The sequence below is a fragment of the Pelecanus crispus genome, chromosome 12, assembly GCF_030463565.1.
Source record: "Pelecanus crispus isolate bPelCri1 chromosome 12, bPelCri1.pri, whole genome shotgun sequence".
NCBI classification, from domain to species: domain Eukaryota; kingdom Metazoa; phylum Chordata; class Aves; order Pelecaniformes; family Pelecanidae; genus Pelecanus; species Pelecanus crispus.
Genome location: NC_134654.1, coordinates 11018360 through 11034879, shown reverse-complemented (window position 1 = coordinate 11034879; position 16520 = coordinate 11018360).

Sequence of the window (16520 nt, the reverse complement as noted above, 5' to 3'; positions counted from 1 at the left end):
GCCACTGAGATCTCTTACAAGTGTAGGAAGAGGGAAAGGGGAGTGTAACCAGACCAAGCCATCTGTTGTAATATCACAAGTCATCATTGTTTTTAGTAGACTATTTTTGACCCAGTTTCCCAACACAGAAGCACTCACATACCCTTTCTGCTGGCAGTAGAAAGCAGTAGCTGTTATTGAGAACAAGAAAGTGAATGGCAGAAAATAGTGTTGGGTCTCCAAATCAAAATCAGCTACCCTTCCTCATTCCTGGCAAATGTTTTCCTAACCCCTTCTTAAAGAGCTGTAATGATAGAGGTGTTACGCCCTCTCCAGCAATATCTTCCAGTGCTGAACCCTTTCTGCCCTCAGAGTGCTTTTTCTAATGTGTAATCTGTGCCACCTCTGCGGCAATTTAGGGCCATTATTTGTTGTCCTACCCACTTCCCTGGAAGAGAGGAACAGAGCAGAGCAGACAAGATAAGAGTGAGAAGAAGGGAAGACATCCACTCTGTTTCCTGGGGAGCAAGCCTGTGTCGACCTTTCTGTAGTTTTCAGCTTGTTTCATTTCTCGTACATGTACTCTGGTTTCCACTCCATAAAACCCAGCAGTGAATGTGCCGTGGTGAGACGATCAGCAAGAACTTAGAGGGTTCATTTTGTCGCAGTTTTAAAATGTCAGATTAGGCTGTGTAGTCACATTAGTACCGTTAGCTTTAATATACTCGATGCCTAATCTGCCAGGGCTTCTTTATTGACAGGCTGCATCTCTATTTGAGCTTGAATAAACTTGTGCATAAAATGTTATCAGCGATGACAGCTGAAAAGAGGTCTATTGCTCTTTAAATTTTTGATGGGAGGCAAGCATTCTGTCATTTGTGATAGCATTATATGTAATCCAACATAACAACTTGATAGTCTGATATAACAACATCCCAGCTTCCCCGCTACCATTGTAAAGAGATGCTGAATACAAGCTGCTACCACACGCAACAGTATCAGCACTGACAGCTAGAAGAAGAGTCATGCTTCTCTTTAAATTCCTAGCAAACCCCCCTCATCTTTATTGATTTTTTTCTTGGAGGTGGACATTCTCTTTGTTTGCCCAAAATTCCTGGGGAAGTCGGGATGGTTTGGAAACTCATTAGAGGATGAAGGTGCCTCCTGAAATGTCTTTATTTTCACTGCAAATCTGGTACAGTGTGATTGTGCTCTGCCCTGAATCACAGGACAGAGGCTCCTCAAAGCTTTTGCTCGCTGCATGGTGCAATTTCAGCTCCATCTTCCGAGTTCTTCTGTCACTGTTGGCTTCCCTGCCAACCTCTCAATTCCTGCCAGTCAGGAGTTGAGTGCTGTCACCCAGTATCTGTCTTCCTTCCTTTGTTCTCAAAAAACAGGAGAGAGGGATAATCACACCACCCGCAGCAGCTTTCGGTACAGTGCCAGAAGAGGTGTGCTCTGCCACCCTGCAGGGACATTGCATACCTCTCCTCCAGCAAGTACTTTGTCTCTTCATGCTGGATGCTTCCTGCATTCACATTCATGTAAGGGAAGTGTGCTGTGCTAATACATAGAGCAAATATTTTCACCACTATTGGTTTACTAATTGAATTGTGACTTTTTAGATTGCAGTATCTTAACTGCTTGAGGTCACGCAATTCAGAAATTAACTCCAAGTTAGTTCTCACAAGAAGAAGATCAATACACAGGGTAAAAGATATCCATTGGATTATGAACAGTTCATGTCCTAAAGAAATATCTGCTTTGCTTTTTCTTTAAGTGGACTTGATTTTCACTCCTTTATACATCTTCCATGCTAGTATAATTGATTTAAGTCAATGAAAATCCAGTGGAGCAATTCAGTTTAATTTAGCTGAGCTGCACCAGCATGAAACTTGTATGGCAGCAAGGACCAGTGCTAGCTGATATGGCGTCACCAGCTTTGGCAGTAATATCAGGCAGGACCGGTTTATTTTTTCACATACTCCACTGCACACTATAGCAACATCAGTAAGCAACCAAGTGACGTTGAGAGTTACCCAAAGGTATGTTCAGATGGAGGAGCACATTTTAATATTACACCATATGTTGTTAATTAGCTGTCAGACAAAACTTATAGGCAGGTGGATACCAGACCCATATGTAAATAGCTAAGGTGTACGTATTTGAAGGCACAAATTTGTGAAGGAGGCTGTACTTCACCTGATTTCTGGCTGGCAGGGAGCATTGCGATAACCTCACCTGACCTTTGGCGGAACAGGAATTGCAGAATTTCACATAGGGTGTTTCACCTGTTCTCATTTTTACTTCTGTCTGCCGTACCTGTTACAGCCTAACTTTCTCTTTTGGTTAGATAGATATCTTCCCTGCTTTCCCTCATTGTAATTACAAAATAGCCTTCTCTTGTCCAGGAGCATCGTTACAGGTATTTATATAGCACTGCCCATGCATATGGCATTTCAGAGAAATGTCAGATTCAGGCTTGTGCTCTGCAGAGCTGTGGCTGCAGAGCAAAGGCAGCTCGGCCAGTATGGAGAGCACACCCAGCTGGGAAGAGCAGGATGCATTTGCAAAGCAAATTTTATGCAAGAGTGCCAGTATCCTATACAAAGGCGGGCAAGTACTGTTTCCATTTGCAGAGGAGGAATTGAGGCAATTCTCTAATCTGAACTGGCACAAAGCCAGGGAGAGACCTGGAGCCAGCGTCCTGTCATTGAACAGCCTGGGCTAAGACCTGCTCACCTGGTGTGCCAAGGCGAAGGCTAAATCAAATTGGACATGGTACTGAGAAGTTATTCCCCTTACAGCTTCATAAAAAAAGGCCTTAGGGCAGTGGTGCTGTGCATACACATACAGGACTAGAAACCTGTAGGGTGAAGAAATGTTGCAAAGGTGGGTTCTCCCAGACCTCCAGACAGCAGTCCTGCTGCCTTTGAAAATCAAATGCGGTTTTACCCTGCTCAGTCCTCCAGTGGGAAGTGGTGGGAAGATCAGAGCTTCTTGAATTAATTGGAGATTTTATTTTATTAAAAAATATTTTATTTAATATATTATTATTATTAATATAATTATTAATATATATAATAAATATATTATTATATAAAATATTTTATTAAAAATATTATTTTATTAAAAATAAAATTAGTCCGGTTACTGTGCATAAAAACAATTTTCATTTTTGTGATACATTCTTTTCCAGGGCTTCCTGAGGCTGTTGCTAAAATAGGTAACTGTTAACGTCTTTATATTGCTTTAATTCATAGTCTCTTGACAAACTTCTTACGCTTTGACTCTGGGAACACAAGTGTGTGTGATACAAAGTAAATGCATAAGTGTCAGCAGTTAATAGAGGTAAATTAATGGTTAATTGGACCACACATGTATAATTAGTTCCAGGTTCTAGGTTGAAAGTAATAAAATACTTCTGTTCTAAAAGAAAAATTGCAGTTATTAAAGTAATCCCAAGATGTTATAACCAAACCCCTCTGTGTCTCTCACAAAGCCAAAGGCCAGGAGACGTGTCCATCCATGCTTCACCAGGGAAAGCTTCAGGCTTCTTGGCCACACAGGCAGAGCTCCTGCTGAACTCAGCCCACCTTCCCACCCCATACCCGGGCAAAGCTTTGTGGGTTTGTCCCTTTGAAACTTCTGAAAGGCTGCGATTATGGAGTAAAGGTCTGCTTGGGTGTGTGGTTAGAGGTTAAGTCCATGTCTCCCTGGACGGGAAGTTTTGGGAAGCTCCAGGTAGGGCAGTGATCTCCTTCCTCTCTGGATCACTGGATCATCTTCCAGGAATGCAGAGAGAAATCCCTCCCGTTGTTAGCTCAGCACTGCTCTCCTTGTGGGGTGACAAGTGGGCCATGCTTGCTGGTGCCCCATGGCTCCTGTTGGCTCTGAGCAGTATTTCTCCAAGAACATTTGCCAAGCAGGTGTTTGGTATTGAAACTGAGGCTACAGAACGTGTCTTTGTGAATCTCTATGAGCTAAATTGCTTAACTGCAGCCCAGCAAGGGCCACTACATGAAAACAATCTCTCAATTTTAAATGTCAAGAACAAGGCCTTTGCTGGAAGATCAATAGAAGCACAGGAAGAAGTATTTTCAGTTTTGCATCCTTCATTCATCATTATCTTCATTACTTGCCTTGTTTGCGAGGCTGCCGTGAGCCAAGCAAAAGAGACACAGGCTGCTGTTTGTCTTGTCTCTCCTGAGTTGCAATCCATTTGCTCTTTCCCACCAGCCCGGGTGGGACGGTGGTGTGAGGAGTAGATGGGTTTGTGCTGGGAACGAGCTCTCCAGGATCAGGACTGCTCTGGCTGAAAAGGGAGCACCAGTTGGCAGAGATGGGAATGATGGGCAGGGGTGCAAGCCTGGGCTTGCTGAGGGAAACCAAGTGCGCTGAGATACTCACTAAGGGCAGACTTTTTTTGCCATAATCTGTCATCGCTGTTGCTATTAAAATGTAAAATAGGAAAGCGGAGTCGAGGAAGGAAGTCAGGAGAGCTGGAGACATGCAGTGACTCCAGCCTGGAAGCTCCCTGCCTGCTAATGAGGCATGAAACACCATGCGGTTTTTGTAATGCAGAGCTCAGTAATGGATTAAGTTGGACAGCTTGTCTTCCCGCAGAAAGCGAAGTGGCAACTGTGAATTAAGGTAGGTGCATGAATGGGTTTAAAAAAAGGAATCAAACCAGTGTTAGGGGCAAAAAAAATTAGGTTAGGAAAATGCTTAATGGCGTGTAGCCTTACTCAGGCTTAAAAGGCTGTCCTCGTGCTGTCAGAGCAAATCCACTTACTTATCACCAGCTTCAGTTATGAGGAAACTTCATTTTACAGACAAGATGGTCCCTGCCTCGTCTAACCGCCACTGTCTGTTCTAATACTGACCACCTTAGGGTTTTGTGTGAGCTGGAAGACGACACTTATTCACAACGTAACTACCTTTAACAGCAGCTAAGAGATCTGAGAGAGAGGCCAATGGTATGTATTTAACTGTAGACAGCTTTTAATAGTTCTTAAAATGCCTTTTCAATGAGAACTTAGCTCAGGTGGTCAAATAAATTGAGTGAATACTGTGATTTCATTTCTCTTAATGTGCATCAAAGGCAGGCTCCGAGAGGACAGCCATTTCACATTGGATGCCTTCGCATTCATGGGTTAATTTGAATGCTGGTGGTTTAGGTCTCATTTATGCTGTATTTTTTCAGTAAGCACACATCAACTCTGAAGATCTTAATTAGAGTCTTTGGAAAAACCCAACATGCTATAATTCTTCCACTGAGGTCTATATGGAAAACAAGTAACATATTTCAAATGCAATGGTAACAAACAAACAAGTGTGCGTAGCCCCGGTATATAGACCCAGTATATACATACTCACTTCCCTAATATGCTTGCTTAGACTTTACAATCTGTTTATTAATTCGTGAATAGACTTGATATGCCCTCTGGAAAAAATACTAAAATAATATCTCTCAATTGGCTTCACTGTTAGCATGCCTCTAATTAACTAATGTACACCTCCACTTGCTGTTAAACAGTTTCATGATTCTTAACACCAGTGTTGTTAGGTGCCAGCTATAAAAATTTTTAACAGCTCTCCTGTTACCACTTTTCTCCTAAGTACATGAAAGTGGCTTTACATATTTGACCTTTCCCTTCCCTCCTCCCACATTTTTAACCCTTCTTTCCCACTGCAGCAAGGAGCTGACGCATCAAATAGCTCGTGGCTGGTGAAGATACAATATCCCCGCTGCTCAGCACAGGGCTAGTTTCCCCTGCCATGGCTCTGAGGACAGAGTCCTTGCGTGCTTCCTCTGAGACTGCAAGGGACTGTTTGAGGAGCAAGTTCTGATTTTGCAAGTAAGGCCCTGACCCATAGCAAAGGCCGTGAGAGATGCTGTCACAGCATCTTTCATGGGTTATCTTGCATTGCAAGGCAGGAGCTGTCAGCCTGGTACTAAAATATCCATACCCCTTTAACTCCAAATACAACAGAAACCCTTTAGCCAGTCCACAGCCTAACACCCAGTAATCACCAGGAAGGCAAGAGAAAATCCATAGGATTATTTTCCTTTTTCAAGGTAAGCAGGATAATGTACTCAGGTGGAGTTCAGCCAGGAGGCTGACAAATCTGGGGATGAGCCACACCCAGCATTTAAGGAGAGCATCAAAAGTCAGGCAGGATCAGTCCATAGATCACTAATTCAAAGTGACTCTCCAGCCCAGTGCTGAATCAATGGCTGGGAAAAAAAAAAAAAGATGACTCGGAGGGGAAGATGCCATGTCTTGAACAGCTCCTCCTGGACGCCAGGCTTGTACCTGAAGGTCAGTCAACCAAGCAGCACCAAGGTTGTAGTAGCTCAGTATGGCTGATGGAGTTGGCTGAGACTACAGCCTGGAAGGGCATGGCTTTGGGCCACGATCATTACATGTATTTTCCTCTTACAATTCACAGATAATGAAAATTCTGATTTTTAACCATTAGTTGAAGAAACAAAAACAGATCTATGTCCTGTCCAAACAGAAAGCACAAGCAGATTCTAAGCCATTTCTTCTGACAACTCTGATGCCATGTACATACCGAATGCTGTTAGCAATTTTGGTCTGGATCATTCGTAAAACATATGAAAGTCTGAACTCTAAAACCATCACTGTGCAATCCAAATGAACAGGTCAGTGCAAGGATTACCCCATGGGGTGTGCTAAATGCCTTGCTCAGGATCCTGCCTGTGAGCACACCTAGTGGGAGATGCTGAGAGCAGAGCAGGAGCAGCAAGGGGAAGGTGCAGTGTGGGCCCTTCTCGTTGTATCCCCCAGGCATCAGACTTCCTCGGCCAGGTGGTGCTCATCTGCTGCTGCAGCTAATGGACCACTGAGTGTATCTTACCTGACTGAGAAATCCTTTGTAACATCCTGCGGCCGGGAGCGTCACAGTTTAACAATGCAAGTGTGAAAAAACACCTCCTTCTGTTTCAGCAGTGACAAAGTCTGGCAGGAGCTGAAAGCACTTGAAATTAGATCCTCAAAGCTTTTTGGCAGCAAACTAGCATCCATCTACCCCAAGGAGCAGTCCCTGGCTCTCTGGTCAAAAGGTGCAAATGGCTCACGGCAGATCTGTGCAAAACCAGTCGCTCTGAGAGTTATCAAGCCACACCACATAGCATGTGCATTGGATCCTCCCTCAGCCCTGTGAAGTGTCTTTGTGGCCTTAAAACAATTTTTTCTGCATGGTTTTCACTTCCTAAGATAAGGGGAAGTTAGTGTCACAGCATCTGGCATAACACTGGGTGAATTTGTTGCCTGCTGGCCTTGTGCCAGAGGGCTCAGCAGTGTGGGAAGAGCCTGTCCTGGTACAGGCCTGTCTGTGCTGCTGACTGGAGCTGCTCCCTGGAGAAAATTATCCTCTGAATTGCACACAGGTTTGTCTCAGCGAAGGAGCTCATGTCTCCAGAGGAGGCCCAGTGCATGGGCACTAACATGTAGAATGCAGATGGTTGAGGGACCCACACTGATAAGCAAATGAGGGCACAGAAATACTCAGCAGCAGAGACCCACCCAGACATGTCCGTCATGATTCCTCAGAGGTCACTAGAGCAACAAGGGGCTGTCACACCTGCCAGGGACAGCAGTCATAAATAACAGCAGCATGTGACAGCCAGGAGGTGTAGCTGTTTGTAGGCAATTGCATGTGAAACAGGCAGACAGGTGTCATCAATCCAGCAGAACCTACAGCCAAATCACACCATTCAATAGTTCAAATTCAAAGCACAAATATCAGCTACAGCCTAGAAGTTAACTCTCATCCTTAAAAGCCAGTTCCTAACATAGGTTTCGGTTGAAGCAATTGCTGTGTCCCTGCGTTGCCACTATCCATAGATGAGAAGTGTGCCTAATGGGGGAGAAGGGTAATCTCATTTGATATGAAATTATATTAGCGACAGCTTATTCCTGTGACTGCTCAAAGGGCTGGGCAGGTTGGATGGTGTTTTCATGGCACTTATTAAGCTAAAAGTAAATAACTGAAGAAGCAAATGTCACTGGGGTATGGGAAATAGGGAACAGGGAGAGAGCAGCAGCAAGAGCACATGGAGCCAAGGGTAGCCAACACCACCAGCATGGCACACAAATGAAAAATCCTGGGGAGAGAAAAGGGCAACTGTCACCCGGAGCAGAGATGAAGAAGAGCACAGAGAGAGCAAAAGGAAGAGTGGGCAACAGAAGGATCTGTTTGGTTATCTCAGGGTGGAGGAAGAGATTTCGTGTAGGCTCTTTGCTGCCTTTGTGTCCCACAGCTCCGTCGAGCTCCTCTCGCAGCAGAGCTAGGAGGAGGGCTGGCTCCCATGTAGGCACCCACTGCCTCGGCTTAACCCCAAGCAAATACCCTGCTTCAAGCAGGGCAGTCACACCACACAGCTAGTCATTTTTATTCTGTTGCATTTCTTTACATGAGACTTTCACCGAATATATAGCGGCTCTATAGAGTTGAATATGTACACCTGGATAAACATCTTATAAACAGCCCTACAGCGGATCACTGCCAGTTTTCTGAAACAAGAGCTCATTATTCGGTGCTCCATCATGCAGCACCGGCACTGATGGCAGGCAGAAGCAAGATGAGCAGAAAGCACCAGCACCGATGCCTCTGGTCGCACTAAAACTGAAACCCAGGGGTGTCTGTGCACTAATGAGAGCTGGCATAGAAGTTCACGGGCAGTCAGACTCCCCTCCATCCCTGCAAGGCTGCCAGCAATGCTGCTGGAGGTCTGAACCAGCTCAGAGAGGATTCCCCTGATCGCTTTGCAGCTGGGGACTAACCATAAGAAAGATGCTTCCAGTACAGAGGAGGAAGAACAGCTGCTCTTAGGTCCATGGACTGACCATTGCCTTATTCCTGCCGTGAGCACACAGCACCTACACTGTCATTCAGCAAAATAGATCAATAATTAGCTACTACTGCTTAAAAGCAGTAATAAAACACATTACTTGTGTTTTATTACTTACAGTTAGTAATATAATAAAATTAAAATAACATAAACTAATGATGTAAAGGTTTTGGGAGCTGAAATCGCAGAGACAAGAATCCACTTTGCAAATTAAGGTACTCCAAGGAGTGGGAAATCACATTTCCTCTGCCTTCAGGTGTCCATGGGAGCAGGGGCCCTCGTGAACTGCTCTTGCCCCAGGCTATTCCATGTCCTGAGGCCAGAGCATGCTGGCAGGTTACCTGTGATGCTGAGCTGCAGTTAGTGATGGAGCAGCACGGTTTGCAGGGGATGGATTAGCTGCCTGTAGGTTTGGTTTTGTAGAGATCTGAAATGAACTGCTTTGTTGCAGAGAAGTCGTGAGCAGCCAAATGAACTGAATCACAGCCAGGCCTCGTGTTCCCCAAGAGCAGGGGAAGTCTCTCACCCTCTTTCCCAAACAGTCTTGTCCTTTCTCAGACATGTCTGAATGCTCAATCATATGCAAATGTCAGAAAATGTCTTGTTTTCCTCTGCTCAGAAAAGAGATGTGCTTCATCCACAAGCAAGATCACATCTTCTTCCCCCACTGCCTCCATCTCCTCCTGCTCACTTCAGGCTGGTTCTGTGGTCAATAGGCCCATTCTGCAGCCTGGCTTATTTTGCTACAATAGCAAAAAACCAGCCCAGCAAATAAAGACTGGGTAGATTTCTTTTGGTTAATGCCTTAAACCAGCTCAGAGAGGACCCAAGGACCACCAGAGCTGGCACAGGGGAGCATCACAGACCACTTGGCAGGCTGAACCCACACTGCATCTCCTGTTTTCCCCCTCTGTTGAGTGGAGTAGTGGAGGAAAGCCCATTTTCCTTTTTTGTTTCCAAGATTACAGTCCGCTCGAAGGCACAGCTGTTAAAACAGTGGCAGCAATGCTCACCTGCCTGCAGAGAGGACAGCCAGCGTCCACAGTCGCTTTGTGCCACTGCAACGAAAGCTGCTGGGTGTGGCTCTGCGCATTCAGCCACTTCCAAAGCTCAGAGAGATATTTTTGCCAGCACACTGCTCTGTGCTCTTTACCTTCATCCACAACTGTAAAACCTGGCTTTGTTTTTTCCTGTGTCCCCATCAAGCTCACAAATAAAACACTGCAGTGGTTGCTGCCCCTCTCGTCGGGCATGCACAGGTCAGCCACAGTCTTTGGTTCCTATTTGTAAAGCACACTGAACATATGTTATGGAAATGATAAGCATCAAAGAAATTCCTTTAAAAAATGTTGATTATTGGCATGCAATTTCAGGACAAAGAGATTCCAAGCCCCCCACTGCCCCATTATCACAGATATCAGAAGAGGAACAGACTGATTAGGGCTATTCCCTGGGCCATTCCCTCAAGGGTTTTGTGCAGGGCAATGTATGACATGAAAGCAGCACCGTTTGTACTCTAAATCATTTGTACCTGTGTTGAAATATTACTGAGTTAATTCCTTGTGCTGGGAACAGTCCCCACATGATCCATCTGGGATACAAGGGCATGTGGAGGGTCGCTGAACATCTGGCTCCTGGTCCTTGCTGTGGCCTGATGTTTCTCTCCAGCCATCACACATCCTCGCTGTGGCATCGTGGCAAAACAGGTTATTCTGATCATGTTCCTCTACCAGCATCCACTAAATACACCTGAGGGAATTATTCCATGGTACTTAGAGAGGGACACTACTGTTTTACTGTAAGTTGAAGCCAAAATATCTACAGAAAGTGGAATCCATCAAGGCAAAAAGAGATGGGAGTGCTCAGGGAGGTTAACAGGAATGACTGGTTTTGCTCATGCCTAATAAATCATCTGCATGTGACATTGCACACAGGTGGCTATGAGGTGCCCTTTGGGGTGTGCCTGGGTGCTGAGGGATTTCAAACCAAGCGAATGTGCTGGAAGGGGCCTGCCAAATTGCACTGGGCTATGACCAGGTCCCTGGACTAAGAGCAGATGATTTCAATGTGCTGCATCCTAAAACAGGGCTTGGGCCATGCAGGGCTCAGTGCTGTGCTGAGCAGGTCCACACGGGAGCCTCCTCTGCTCCACCATCAAAATCGCATCAGCTGCACTGTGCTGTGAAACAAGCTTAGCTTATCCTAGGCCAAGCGGAGCAGAAAGTCAGCTTTGACCTGAAGAGCATAAGAATTGCATGAGGAATGTATCTGCAGGGCACAGAAGGACTGGATTAGGGTATTTATGGTTCTCCAAGGCTAATTTCACAAGCAGAGCCAGCCAGCCAGAAAGCGCATTTAAAGCACTGTGTAACCCCAAAAGGCTCAAAGCAATTAAAAGCTGGATGGAGGGCACGCAGTTGTTGCTCAGAAGGGAAAAGGAGACTGCCACTTTGAAATGGAGGTGCAGAGAAGCTAGGCCAGGCTGGAGGTGTCCCTCAGCCCTGCTCAGGCTGGTGTTTCAGACCCCGCTGCACGCCTGCAGAGACACAGTGTCAAGCAGGGGACAACAGGCAGCATTGCACCCCACATATAGAATCATAGAATTGTTTAGGTTGGAAAAGACCTTTAAGATCCTCCAGTCCAACTACTAGTAGCCTAACACTACCAAGTCCACCACTAAACCAATTAAGGGTAAAGTAATAATTAATTTCATGTTTCCTGGCTTGGTGGCTGGATTATTTTTTAATGAAAGTAAAACTAGGAATCATTAAGATTGGAAAGGACCTCTAAGATCATCATTCCAATCATCAACCCAACACCACCATGCCTACTAAACCTGTTGAGTTTAGTCAAGTCAAGTCAGAGGAGGTCCCTGATGACTGGAGGCTTGCCAATGTGACGCCCATCTACAAGAGGGGCAGGAAGGAGGACCTGGGAAACTACAGGCCTGTCAGCCTGACCTCGGTGCCAGCAAAGATTATGGAGAGGTTCATATTGAGTGAACTCAACAGGCAAGTGCAGGTCAACCGGGGGATCAGGCCCAGCCAGCATGGGTTCATGAAAGGCAGGTCCTGCTTGACCAACCTGATCTCCTTTTATGACCTGGTGACCCGCCTGGTAGATGATGGAAAGGCTGTGGATGTCATTTACCTGGACTTTAGCAAAGCTTTTGACACCATCTCCCATAATAGTCTCCTTGGGAAGCTGGCAGCTCATGGCTTGGATGGGCGTAGTCTTCACTGGGTAAAAAACTGGTTGGGTGGCCGAGCCCAGAGAGTTGTGGTAAATGGAGTTGTCCAGTTGGCGGCCAGTCATGAGTGGTGTTCCCCAGGGCTCTGTTCTGGGGCCAGCCTTCTTTAATATCTTTATCGATGATCTGGATGAGGGGATTGAGTGCACCCTCAGTAGGTTTGCAGATGACACCAAGTTGGGTGGGAGTGTCGATCTGCTGGAGGGTAGGATGGCCCTGCAGAGGCATCTGGACAGGCTGGATGGATGGGCCGAGGCCAACTGTATGAGGTTTAACAAGGCCAAGTGCCGGGTCCTGCACTTTGGTCACAACAACCCCACGCAATGCTACAGGCTTGGGGAAGAGTGGCTGGAAAGCTGCCTGGCTGAAAAGGACCTGGGGGTGTTGGTCGACAGCCGGCTGGACATGAGTCAGCAGTGTGCCCAGGTGGCCAAGAAGGCCAACAGCATCCTGGATTGTATCAGGAATAGCGTGGCCACCAGGAGCAGGGAGGTGATTGTGCCCCTGTACTCAGCACTGGTGAGGCCGCACCTGGAATACTGTGTCCAGTTTTGGGCCCCTCAATACAAGACAGACATTGAGTTGCTGGAGTGTGTTCAGAGAAGGGCAACGAAGCTGGTGAAGGGTCTGGAGCACAGGCCTTATGAGGAGTGGCTGAGGGAACTGGGATTGTTTAGCCTAGAGAAGAGGAGGCTGAGGGGAGACCTTATTGCTCTCTACAACTACCTGAAAGGAGGTTGTAGTGAGGTGGGTGTTGGTCTCTTCTCCCAAGTAGTTAACGATAGGACGAGAGGAAATGGGCTCAGGCTGTGCCAGGGGAGGTTTAGATTGGATATTAGGAAAAATTTCTTCATGGAAAGAGTTGTCAAACATTGGAACAGGCTGCCCAGAGAGGTGGTGGAGTCACCATCCCTGGAAGCGTTCAAAAAATGGGCAGATGTGGCACTCCGGGACATGGTTTAGTCTAGTCTACCCTTGACTGGTTTAGTGTGGACTTGGTAGTGTAGGTTAATGGTTGGACTGGATGATCTTAAAGGTCTTTTCCAACCTAAACAATTCTATGATTCTAAGATGAACAGCTCCATAATCTTCCCTGGCACTGAGGTCAGGCTGACAGGCCTGTATGCACCTCGCCAGTGACAGAAGCAGAGCCCACTGGCTCCATCTGCCATGCCACCACCTCATCTCTTTTCACAAGTAACTCGCTCCCAATTCAAGATGGTGCTGTAGATCTCTGCCCCACTCAGCAGCAGCTGCCCCATGCACCACCTCCGACCCAGGCAACCCCAGCACCAGCTGTGTTTGTCTTCCATGGGGAGTGGGCTCTTGCTGGGGTTTGTGCTGTGTTTTTAATTACAGGCTTTGATATGAAATGCTCCTGCGTATCTACTAGAGCAGCATTTCTCTCCCACCCCCTTCCAGCCTTTCTTGGTATCAGAAGCCAAACCACAATGGGGGAAATTTTTTGTTCCATATCTTTACGGTGCTTCTTCCGGTAGCACATAAAACAAATTAGCCACTTAGGCCATTATTAGGTACTTATGGCCTTTTGATGTTTATGATTTATAACAGCAATTTGCACTTATGTAGCGTATTTCAGCTGAGGCTAATACAGCAATGATAGCACTTTGCATTTCAGTCGCGTCTTCCCTCTTCAGCTCTCGGAGAGCTTCATAAGGCTGTGCTGGGTCCAGCAGCAAGGAGCTCGTCTGGGGTGCCAGGAGTCCTGTGCTGCTGGGCTGTCCATACCCACTGTACCAGCACCCATGCTCAGAGCCAGTCCAGCTGACTGGGCACTATAGCCCTGTTAGAAGAATACACTGAAGAACAGGCTCCGCTGTCCACAAGAGCTGGTTCAGGGAGTTTGGCTATCTCACTGCCTGTTAGGCACAGGAGATTCTGATTGTCCCTTAGCTTCTGTTTTTAGATGGTATCCCAACAGAAATAGAATGTACTTATGAATAACAAGTTTATTTCTTCCCATGAGCAGATGCATTGCTCTTGACCCAGGCTGGGCAGGGTGAACGCCAGCTGTGCATTCCTACAGCTGCGCTGGGCTGCGTGAGCCAGAGTGGAACCAGCATGTCAAGGGGGACAACTCTTGCCCTTCATGTGGCACTTGTGATGTGTCCCTGGTGTTTAGGTCCCCAACCTCAGGACGGCTCAACACGCAAGAGCCTCGTTGTATCTATGGGCACTGTTGAACCCACACTCAAAAGAAATCAAGCTCTCCTGGCCTCTCCAGAGACAGAGACCCGGAGTCTAGTGAAATATGGAAGGACTTCTTGGCTCTGGACATAGTTTATATTCTAGAGAAAGCTGAGCACTGCAGTACAGAGAGACCCCAAAAACACTGTCACCTACAGCATTTCCTCTCCGTGGATTTACAGGTGACTTAGGAAGAGTTATCTGCCTGTCTTAGGATCTTATTTTCTCCCTCATTTTTGGCAGCTTGCTACAACTTATTTTAGCTCAGAGAGGAGACCCAGGAATGAGTGTGTCCCCATCTGGGGTGTGGGGAGGTGGATCTCTGCTGTCTGCTCTGGGCTTGGCTGCTCTCCCCCACAGGGCGATGATTTGTCTGGGCCTCGCTTCCCCCAGCTGAGAGATGAGTACATCCTTGCTTTTCTTCACAAAGATGCCCTCACAGGTCTTGTAGCTTCTTTGCAAGGTTTTAAGTACAAGGTTTTATCTGAAGGGCAAAGCAAGCTGGAATTTGCTGCAGAGGATGAAAGATGAGAAGGCAGTTTTGGGATGGAGGGTGCTGGAGCTGGGACTGTTCCTGCTACTGTCCCCATATGAGATGGGAGTCGCGAGTTCCCCTGCAAGCCATGGAGAAATGTCTCAATACACTCCCTGACTCACAGCTTCCCCTCTGTTACCTCCTGGTCACCCCCTTGGCTGCCCTCCCTCCTTGCATGGGTATGGGGAGATGCTCAGAGACAGTAGAAATAAAGATGCTCTGAGCCAGTTTGCCAGGATACAGGTCTGACAAAAACTGCTTATGATGCAAACTCATTATCTGTGAACATGCCCTATTTCTCGGGGATGTTTGAGAAAATTAAACATGCCGTCGACTCAAAAGTTTACCTTTATGCAAATCAAAATGTCAACATCTGGCAGGAGGACTCACGGATTTTTTTCAGCCTGTCTGTAGCAAGGGGCTGCCTTCTATATTTTGTATTTTCCAAGACAGTCATCATCATACGCATGCTAAGCACATACTGAAGTAATTTTCCTAGTAAAGGCAAGTGTAGAAAGCTAAGTGTTCAATGCTCTTTCAAAGCCACCAGGAATATCACTGTTTACTTGTTTTCCGGTCTGTAACAGATGCTGGCATTCAACATTCAGAGTGCCTCCGGAAAAAAGAAAAAAAATAAAGATTGCCATGACAAGGTTAGCAAATGACAATTATTTGTCAGTAAATCTTCTTCTCCCCGCCAGTGAAGCTGCTCTTTATGAATGAGCAACTGCCGCCTCCTCACGTGCTGAGGCTGATGCCTGCACGCGGAGAGGACGCCACGGCATGGAGTGATGGGCAAAGCTCACCTAGTGTCATGGTGCCATCAGGCAGCTCCTCAACATGAAGTGTGGCTGTCAGACCCAATCCACTCCGACAGCCTTTGACTGTAGTTAGGAGAAAATCGGTAGTGGTAGCTGCTACTGTCGGGGATAAATCCTCCACTCACTGGCACTGATAAAAATCACTCAAACCATATAATTCTCAGATCAGCATAACTCTGATGAGTTTAAGGGAGATTTAAGAGATATCTAGGAATATGCATATTCACCCAAACACACATGCACATCCACATGGAGGATCTAGTGATAAGCTCTGCAAGTGAGAGGCCCTTTTATCTGTTATGAGCACAACTTTCTGGTGGCTGATCCTGACTGGAAGCGACAAAGATGTCCCAAGACATCCCCAACATGTCCCACTTGCCCAGTGTGGGCTTTCTCCTTTTGCCCCCAATCCTGTGCAATCCCCTTCTCCTGCGGCAACAGTGGTCTCCGAGGTTTCCCCCCCACCCCCATTTGCAGTCTGGGAATTTAAAAGGCAAAACTTTGGTGCTGTTTGCTTGCCGTAAAGAGGGGCTTGGCCATGGTACAGCTGTTTTCCTATTTCTTATTAATCATTATGCAGCTCTTGCCTCTGGATTTCTTCTTGGGACAGACCTGCTGTTGGCAGTCTGAGCTCTTGGTGATGCTACAAGCAGTGAGCCCTTCCTGCACGCTGTACTACAAATGTATTCAAACCTATAGGAAACATGAGAGAAAGCAGCTCTTTTGCGATGCCTGGCAATGTGGGATTAGCTTGAAGCACCCTGCTTATAAATAAAAAGCAATGGACATGCACATAAACAAAATCTATTGAGTCTTCTGGTTTTTGGAGTCAAATGCTATGCT